Genomic DNA, 10055 nt, shown 5'->3' with positions numbered 1-10055 from the left:
CTCCCCTCCCCTCCCCTCCCCTCCCCTCCCACTGTGAGAGAAGATAAAAATCAACTAGTGGGAGGGGGCTGGAGAGATGGCTCAGTGGTTAGGAACATTAACTGTTTTCCAGATGTCCTGAGTTCAAGTCCCAGCAACAACATCTGGCTCACAGCCATCTGTAATGGGATCCAATGCCTCTTCTGCTGTCTGAAGACAGAGTCAATGTATTCACATACATAAATAAAATCTTAAAAAAAAAACCAACTAGGATCTCCCATTCACTCTTATTTTCCATCAAATCTCCTCATTTTAGCCTCTCCCTCCCCAAACACATGCAAAGCCAGAGTAGGTGGGGCAGAAGCATGGCATAGCTCTTTCTAACAACAGTGTTGGTCTTCCTCCCCCTCATCCCAGATGAGTAGATCTCACAGCCTGGATTGTGGGTGGCTTGGTGTGTGTGTGTGTGTGTGTGTGAGTGTGTGTGTGTGTGTGTTCACGTGTATATGGGCACATGGTATATGATATGTGTGCATGTATGTTTGTCTGCATGCATGGAGGCCACAGGGTAACGTTGAATAGCTTCCTCTCTCACTCTGACCTTATTTTCTGAGACAGGTTTACTCACTGAACCTAGCCTAGCTCATTGCTTCAGCTAGACTGCCTGGCCACTGAGACCAGGAGATCTGCCTGGCTTGGCCTGGCTCCCCCATGCCCACATGCCTGGCTTTTCTATGAGTATGGAGGATTTGAACTCAGGTCCCAATGATTGCACAGTAGGCACTTTGTCCACTGATCCATCTCCTTGGCCCCATTTGGTTCTTTATTATTTTTTTTCTATACCTGGAAGTCACTATGTAGCTAACGACAACCTAGAATTTTAAATCTTCCTGCTACACTGCCCAAGTGCTGGAATCACCAGTTATGTATCCAATCTCAAAGCTTTTCAAGGGGACTCAATAAAACTCAATCAACAGTCTCTCTCTTTTGTTGTTGTTGTTATAAGGAGTGAAATCTTCCAGCTGGTGGGATGAGCCTTCATGTAGTTTCCTGAGGAAAACGTGCATTACTCTTGTGCCATGCTGAGATAGAACAAGAAACATATATATGATCTCTGTTCGTAGATCCTTGGTGTGACACAGTGTTCTTTGGGTGCTAAAACCAGGATGGCTAAGGCCTCTAGTAACCCCCACTGAGAGCCAATCACTGGAAAGTTTCTGGACTTCTGGCCCCACTTGACGTCGAGGATGGGGACAGACACTAAAGGTTACATTGACCTCCAATGACCAACACCACCAACAATACCCAAGATTCCATAAAGGCCCAGGAAGGAGGTTCTGAACAGTTGACTAGTGAGGGCTCTCAGAGCATTGTGTGACCAAAGAGGCTATGGAGGCTCCATGTCCCCCTGACATGTCTTCTCCAAGAATCTTTGAAATCATCTTTACAAAAAACTAGCAAGTGTAGATAAATGTTTTCAGGTTCTGGTAGCTTCTCTGGAGTGTGAACCAGCCTGAGCAGAGGTCTGTCAGAGCACAGGTGATAGAGGGGCAGTCATGGGGACTGGCAGCTAGGCGGATCTCAGAACGGCACTAAATCCAATGCTGGTGTCTGCTAGAGTAAGGACGGCTATTGGCGGGTGAATTTCCATGTTCTAGAGCTCTCTATTCTATGAGAGCCTTGGAGCAGAAAGAACAATTTAGTTTTTCTTTTACAAAATGATTTCCAATTAAAAAAAAAAACAAAGAAGCAGATTGGACAGTGAAGACCCAGACAAGACTAAATTAAACTCTTGTCTACAAGATGACCAATGCACACCCATCTAAAGCTTAATGTGATAAATGGCTTTGCAAGAGTGGAAGACTGTCCTGTGTTAAAGGAGACCTTAGACTTTACCAGGGATGGAAAGGGAGCATAAGGGAGAGGCAATGGGGTCACTTAGTGAGATTTGGCTCTCGCTTGAGGGCTAGTGTCCCAGCTATTGTTCTATTGTGTGAAAAGACACTATGACCAAGGCACTTCTTCTAAGACAAAGCACTTAACTGGGGGCTTGCTTACAGTTTCAGAGTGTTAGTTTATGATCATCATCTGGAAGCCGACAGGCATGGTGCTAAAGTAGTAGCTGAGAGCTTTATATCTGGATCCACAGGCAGCAAAGAGAGATACTGGGCCTGGCATGGGATTTTAAAAGTATAAAGCACACCCCTAGCAAGACACACCTCCCCTAATAAGGCCACACTTTCTAATCCTTCCCAAACATTTCCACTAACTGAAGACCAAGTATTCAAACCTATGAGACTGTGGGCCATTCTCACCCAAACCACCACATTGAGTTTACATTAAATCAATGTTAAATTTCTCTAGTATATAAAAGATTTTCCCCCTTTGGAAAATACACACTTCAGTTTTAGAGACGTTATTTGTGTCACTTTCAAATGGGTCAGGAAAGAATGTACACATAGGGAGAGAGTCCGTGACAAAATGTTAACAATCACTAAGAACCAGTGACTACAGAGGAAGCTGCACGGGGGTTTGCTATATTATTCTTGCATTTCCTCCACAAGCTTGAAATTCTTTCAAAAGTCAAGGGAGAAGTTTGTTTGGTGACTCAAGTTTATTGAAATTCCTAAGGCAATACTGAACTACTTGTGATAACCTTTTTAAAACTGGCTCATAAGAACAAAATGTGAGGATAATCAAGATGATCAGTTGGGCTTTAAAACCAAACATAAATTTTTAAAAAAATTAAAAGAAGTTAAAAACGTTTTCAAGACAACCCAAGCCAAATCTCTAGGAGAAAATGGTTACAAGAGACTTATTTAACAAAGGACTATGATCCAAAATTACACAGACAGCTCTTAAATGTTCATAAGTAAACAATTCACTGGGTGTGGTGGCGTGTGTCGGTAACCCTGGCACCCAGGAGTCCCGGTCACACACACAGGAACCGAAGTAGTATTTAGAGTGAGATTTACCATCTGTAACCATTCCTCAGCCAAACAACTGAATTGGCATTTGTCACTCTTTTTTAATTTTTGTCCCGTTGTGGCACTCAGCCAGGCCATCACTGAGGCATCCAGTGAGGACAGGGCTCACCCTGCTGTCTCTCCCTTATCTGCTTTGCATCTTTGCTCCAGTCTCAGGATTGGGTAGGGATCTGGGATGTAAGGATGTGGGGTCCCTGTTAACTGCAGTGAGACCTCTCTGGGTGGTGCTTTCTTTCTGTTCTTTCTTTCTTTCTTTCTTTCTTTCTTTCTTTCTTTCTTTCTTTCTTTCTTTCTTTCTTTTTTGGTTTTTCGAGACAGGGTTTCTCTGTGCAGTCCTGGCTGTCCTGGAACTCACTCTATAGACCAAGGTGTCCTGGAACTCAGACATCCGCCTGCCTCTGCCTCCCAAGTGCTGGGATTAAAGGTGTGTGCCACCACACCCAGCTTGGGTGGTGCTTTCAAGAACCCTGGTCTGCTCTCAAGAGACAGACATCTTTCTCCCTTTTTGGACCTGCTACAGTTAGTCCCTGGCTTGTGTCACATAGCACCTGGCTGACACTTGTACCGTCCTCCACTCCTGCTGAGGAGCCCTCTGTAGGAGGCCCCTTTCTGACAGGGCTGGTGCCCTGTTACACACAGGAAACACTCCAGCTTCAAGGTCTAAAGATGAGGAGGCCACATCCACTGAAGCCTCTGCTGTGCACCAGTGGAAGCTCCTACCTGCCTTTCATCTGTAGACTTTCCCAGGGAGGAGTCAGGTTGAGCTCTGAATCCTCTAAGTTCTGGCCCCAGTTTCTTAACTGGAGCTTGTGGGGATGAACTGTGGCCCAGAAAAGACTCTCTTCCAGAAAGCTGATTCTTGCCTGGCTTCCTTTCTGGCCAGGGCCTGCTTGGGGCTGGAGGGGATAGCATGACAGGTCATAGGCTGCTGTGTCCTGCTGGACTTTGGAATTGCTTTTGACGATCTGCACAGCCATGACTCCAAGACACGGTCTAAATTCCTTTTGCAAAGCTGTGACTGGATGCCAGATAGAAGCAGCTTATGGGCAGAAGGTACTTATTTTGGTCATGGCTGCAGCCCATTGTGGCACGGAAGGGCTGGAATCAGTTCATGGTGGTTAGTGCGGGGTGGAAACTGTTCGCATCATAGTGGTCCAGAAAGAGGAGATAAACTAGAAATGGCCTAGATAAATATTCCCAAGGACCAACCTCCAGCAACCTCCAGCAACCTCCAGCAGGTCCCGACCTCCCAAGCTGTCAGAGTCTCACAAAACAGTGGTGCCAACTGGAGACCCAGCATTCAAAATAGGAGTCTGTGGAGGACACTTTACAATCAAACCATAAGAGATGCAAAAAGCCTAATTTAATATTCTGCAACTCATAACTAATAAGTGATGGGACCAGAACTGGGATCTTTGTGCACACTGTGTTTTGTTTACTGTTCTATGACTGTGATAACCAGCATGACCAGAGCAACTTAGAAAAGAAAGTGTTTAATTTAGGGCTTACAGTCTGAAGGGTCACAGTCCACATTCTTACCTTAGAGAGCATGGCAGCAGGTAGGCAGACAGGCAGGCAGGCAGGCAGGCAGGCAGGCAGGCAGGCAGGCAGGCAGGCAGGCAGGCAGGCATGGCGCTGGAGGCAGACAGGCAGGCAGGCAGGCAGGCAGGCAGGCAGGCAGGCAGGCAGGCAGGCAGGCAGGCATGGCGCTGGAGCAGCAGCTGAGAGCTTACATGTTGAGACATAACTTCCAGGCAAAGAGAGAGAGGCCATGCTAGATTATTACGCCTTCAATGTGTGAGCAGAAACAAATCTCTTCTTCCTTAAAGTGGCTGTGCCAGGTGGCTGTGCCAGCAACGAGGAAACTAATACTTTGTGTTTTGGTCATTTTCCCATGTAAACAAATAGACTCCATGTTCATCCCATGTTGAGAAGCTGGCGATTTTTCTCCCATCTAGACAGCTATCGTAGAGCTCATTATGTCAACTCCCAACTGTTGGCTCTTTAAGGCTCCTTCTACTTTCAAATGGCTGCTGACAGTGTAATGTTTGCAGTGAACTTATGGGAAGCCGATCAAAGCCCACTCACTTGCATAGGGGGTTCCAGTGGCCAGAGAAGGAGCTAACAGTTTTATACTCTTATTTTGCATTCTTTTTGTTAAAGGGACCCTCCTAAATTATATAAACACCAGGCTCCAAAAAACCTGGATATGTTCACTGGCTATTATAAACATTCTCACACTTTTTTTTTTTTGGACTAGTTTTTTATTTCCTTAGGACCAATTCCTAGAGATGGAATCGCTGGGTCAAAGCAGACACACATTTTTGAAATTCTTGAACATATCACCAAAGGGGCCTCCAGACCAACACAAGTCCTGGCTCAAACGGGGATGATTCTGTCGGGCTGTGTTTCCCTGTGGGGATGACTCTGTCGGGCTGTGTTTCCCTGTGGGGATGACTTTGATGGGCTGTTTCCCTGTGCCTGTGGCTCCAGGTGTTGTCATTGCTGTTATTCACACTTCTGAAGGAAGAAGCATGATCTGAGAGGTCCATGGTTGTCCAGGGGGAAGAACTTGCCTGAGGGGAAAACAAACTCCAAGCCAAGCCCTAGGCCTTTCCTCTCACCATGAGTCTCTCCTTGGCATCTAACTGTTCTTCCTTCTGGAAAGCCGGCCACAATCCCACAGTGTCACCAGCTCCTGCCACAGGCAGAAATCAGGCTTCTCTGAGCCGTGTCAGAGCTGCTGTGTGTCTCTGAAGACATCTTTCATTCATCAGGGCCTGGAAGGCACATGTCGGAACACCTGCCGTGTTTTGTAATATGCTAACGAGTGCTTGTGAAATCTCAGTGTGGTTTAAGGAAAAACAACATTTTGACAACTGTATTCAGCAGAACTGGTTCGCTATAGAATCTTATGTCTCTTTTATGAGGAGTCAAAAAAACTTACTTTGGAAAGCGGTCTGTCTGTCTACAGGCTTTGCCAACTGCCAAGGGGACAGGGCACAGTCAGGTCCAGGGTGCGTATTGACTGGTGGGCTCACATCTTTTAAATACCTGTGCATGGTGTGGAAGGGAAGAAGGGACGCTTCTGAACCCACAGCAGGTACAGGCTCTGTGTCATGTGCTGTGGATTGGAGAAGACAGACTGCCCTGTCCTTGAGAAAGTCACAGTCTAGGTGGGAAGTGCGATTTCACAGCTCCTGGCACACATCACTATGAATCCACATTATACAGAAAGATCAGAGCCTGGGAGATGGCTGAAAGTGCTTGCTAAACTTACACAGAGACCTGAGTTTATGTCTCTAGACCACATTTTTTTTAAGTCAGCTATTGTAGTGTATGCTTGTAGTGTCCCTGGGAGACAGAGTCAGGAGGCTCACTGGCCAGCCAGCATAGCTGAATCAGTCAGCTCCAGGTTCAGTGAGAGACCCTGTGTTAGAAAACATGGTGGAGGGCTGGTAAGATGGTTCAGAGAGTAAAGGCATGAGCTTCGCGCACCCCTGGGGACCTGAGCTTGTTCTCTGGAGCCCACTGAAAGTCAAAAAGAGAGAAACAGTTCTACAAAGTTGTCTTCTGACCTCCACAAGTGCCATACATATCCACCCCAAGCATGTACACCACACACACACACACACTACACACACACACACTACACACACACACCACACCACACACACACACACTACACACACACNACTGGTTTGCTGTAGATTGCTTTTATCATGTTTAGGTGTCTCTAGCTGTATATGAATCAGAAGATGGCCTAGTCAGTCATCAGTGGAAAGAGAGGCCCATTGGTCGTGCAAACTTTATATGCCTCAGTACAGGGGAACGCCAGGGCCAAGAAGTGGGAGTGGGGGGGGGCGTGGGGGGAACTTTTGGGATAGCATTGGAAATGTAAATGAAATAAATACCCAATAAAAAAAAAAGAAAACCATGGTCATGGCGTCTCTTCCTAGCAGTAAAACACTGATAGAGAACGACAGGGGAAGATACTTGTCAGCCGTTAGTTCTCGAATTGTCCGGGTATGTAAACACGGACCTCACAGAGACAAGCCCAGATTTCCATATGCTCCCATGTGTAACAACTACTCCAGCTTTTAAATATTGTAAACTAATCAAAACTGTATCAGTGCTTGTGTGGGCCAAATCAAGCATGACTGAAGGCTAAGTTTGACCCAAAGACCATCGGCATTCAATCTTTAGCCTAGAGAGTGGACCCCAGTTCCTCTTCCTACAAATCAAGGAGATGGAGGCCTTGGGAAGAGGAGCGGAAAAAGAAAACCCGTGGTGCCAGCTGGGAGAGGTGAGGAGAGGAGAGGATGGGAGTGGGTGCCACCTGGGGAGGGTGTCAGATGGTCAAACAGGCAACTAAATGGCTCTGCACAGGGAAACTCAGGAGCTTCTAGCAAAGAAATAAATGACAAAAATAATTATAAAATTAAAAAGTCAAACAACAAAATTCTTGAATATAAGATAAATATAAAAATCAACACTTTTCTGATTTTTGACAATAAACATGTAGACATGAACATTTATAATGTTTATAAATTTATAAATGTTTACTAACTCATTTATAACACAAATTAATTAACTATTAAGAAGTAAATTGAACCAGGGAGCACCAACTCAAAGAAAGTTGTGCGTGATCCATGGGTAGCAATGTCTGAATCCTAGAGTGTGGGAAGTTGGAGGCAGACAGACTGGGGTTTTACGATCACCCTCAGCTAGGATAGGTACAGAGTGCTTAAGGCTAGCCTGGGATACAAGAGTCCCTGCCTCAAAACAAACAACAAACCAACAATAAAAGGAAGATAGGAGCAAGAGCAGACCTCACCACATACCCATGCCAAGGCAGTTTCTATGACAGCTGTGCATGAAGAGCTATGGCCGCCAGGCTTCTATGGAGAAAGAGATTCCCACGGACCTCCCAGAGCGGCTGGAGATAACACCAGCAAGAGGACTTGACTTGTCTTGCAGGTATCAAACCAAACTAAAACCTGTCACCAGGGATCCGGCATAGGAACAGGTCAGTGAGACAGACCAGAATTCAGACAGATCCCGAATACATATTAGAACACAATTGTTTGAAAGAGTGACCTGTAAAATTCAATAAATTCATCTGAAAGCAAATAGAATTTGATATCTGTCCAGCTCATAAGTAGAGGTCTATGTCAGGTTACTCAGAGGCAGTTCAGCGGGTAAGCTGCTTGCTATGCATGCTGGACCACCCGAGTTCCATCTCCAGAACCTTCAGTGGAAGGAGAGAACCAACCGAACCCTGATGGTTGTCATCTGGACTCCATATGTGTGCCACAGCATGCATACACTTGTACATACATACATACATACATACATACATACACACACACATACACATACACAGTAATATATCTTAAATTTAAAAAAAAAAACTTAAATGTAAAGAAGCACAGGAGAGCCCGGTATGGCACACGGTGTGGTGGCACATGTCTTTAAGCCCAGCACTTGGGAGGCAGTGGCAGGTGATCTCTTGAGTTTGGGCCTAACTGGGCTGCCTTGTCTGGTCTCAGTGGGAGAGGATATACTTAATGCTGCAGGGACTTGAGGTTTCAGGGGAAGGGAAGGGAAACAGGTAGGGAAGGGAACACTTGAAGGGGGAAACTGGGAGGAGAGGGGGCCCTTCGATCAGGATGTAAAGTGAATAAATAAATAACTGAATGGGAAAAACTCTACATCAGGAGCTGGAGAGATGGATCAGCAGTTAAGAGCACAGGCTGCTCTTCCAGGGGTCCTGGGTTCAGTTCCCAGCACCTCCATGATGGCTCATCACTGACTATAAACACCTTTTCCAGAGGATCTGACTCTTCGGTCTTCCTTAGGCACCAGGCACACATGTGGTACACAGACATACATGCAGGCAAAACAAACATACATAACATTCTGTAAAATTCTAAATCAACAGGGATTTAGAATATATTATTTATTTTTTTAACCTATCATCTGATGCCTATCTTCTGTCTATCTGTATCGATGGCTTTTGATTGTTAAATTGGTTGAATTAAGAAGTACACATTGGGTTGTGTCTGAGAAAGCTTCCAGAGACATAGAGCCTGAGGGCTTTGGCCCACCCTGGTTGATAACATCTACCGCACAACCCCCACACCTAAGGCTTAGGGAACACTGAGGAAGAAGAGGAAAGAAAGATGGCAAGAGCCAGAGGACCAGAGTGTTTATAGGTTAGTGTATGTATGGTAGGAGCTGTATCCATGAATTATCACCACCACCACCACCACCACCACCACCATCATCACCAATGTCAATCATCTTCATTAGCAGGGGAAAGTGTGAACCTAGTTCCTCATTACCACAAATTATGCAGTCAACTCTCCCCCACTTCGGGAAATTTCAGGAGTCAGGACATCTGAAACACAATGGGTAAGCTTTGCCCTGAGAAAATCACCTTCACAACCATGGTATCTCTCCTGCTAGGTAAGTGTATCCATGACTTCTTAACAATACTGTCACCTAACCAAGACCTGCACAAGGACAACACCAGCTGACATTCCAGTGTGTATGTAGGAAATCTTTCACGGTGCCACTCCTACATGAAGAACTATAATCAATGGCTGCTAAGAGAGGGAGAACCTCCCTTCTCCAGGGAGGAGGCCCCAGATGGGTTATCCAATCCCAAGTGGCCAGCCATAAATGAATACGCAGATGAGCAACACAAACTAGACTCGATAGGTTGTATTTATGAATATATATGTGTGTGTATATGTATACATCCATGCATATACATAGCAATAATAATCACAGAAGCAAATAATCACAAATTTGAGGGCAAACTGGGGGAGATGGGAGAAGCTGGAGGCAGGGAAAGAGTGGAGACATCATGTAGCCATCATATCCATGTGTGAAATTCTCCAAAAAACATGTAAAAAGGGAAAGCAATGTCCATCCATCATGAATGGCTAAATACATCGAGAACATTAACACTGAAGTATCATGAACTCCAAAAAACGAACAGAAGTACATCTGTTTATTTGAGGGAATTTCTTTGAAATATGGTTGAGTGTTTTTTAAGGTACAGGAGACTATGCAGTCTAT

The 10055-nt window shown here is 45.4% G+C and overlaps 1 non-coding gene across 1 annotated transcript; it reads right to left on the bottom strand.

The window, feature by feature from the left end:
• Positions 1-9282: 9282 nt before the first annotated feature.
• Positions 9283-9445, bottom strand: LOC115031575. Its single transcript, XR_003837256.1, has one exon. It is a non-coding gene; the product is annotated as a U1 spliceosomal RNA (small nuclear RNA).
• Between the last annotated feature and the right edge of the window lie 610 nt (positions 9446-10055).

The sequence above is a fragment of the Mus caroli genome, chromosome 7 (genome assembly GCF_900094665.2).
Source record: "Mus caroli chromosome 7, CAROLI_EIJ_v1.1, whole genome shotgun sequence".
In the NCBI taxonomy this organism is placed as follows: Eukaryota; Metazoa; Chordata; class Mammalia; order Rodentia; family Muridae; genus Mus; species Mus caroli.
The sequence above is the reverse complement of the archived record's forward strand: the minus strand, read 5'-3'. Positions and strand labels throughout refer to the sequence as shown.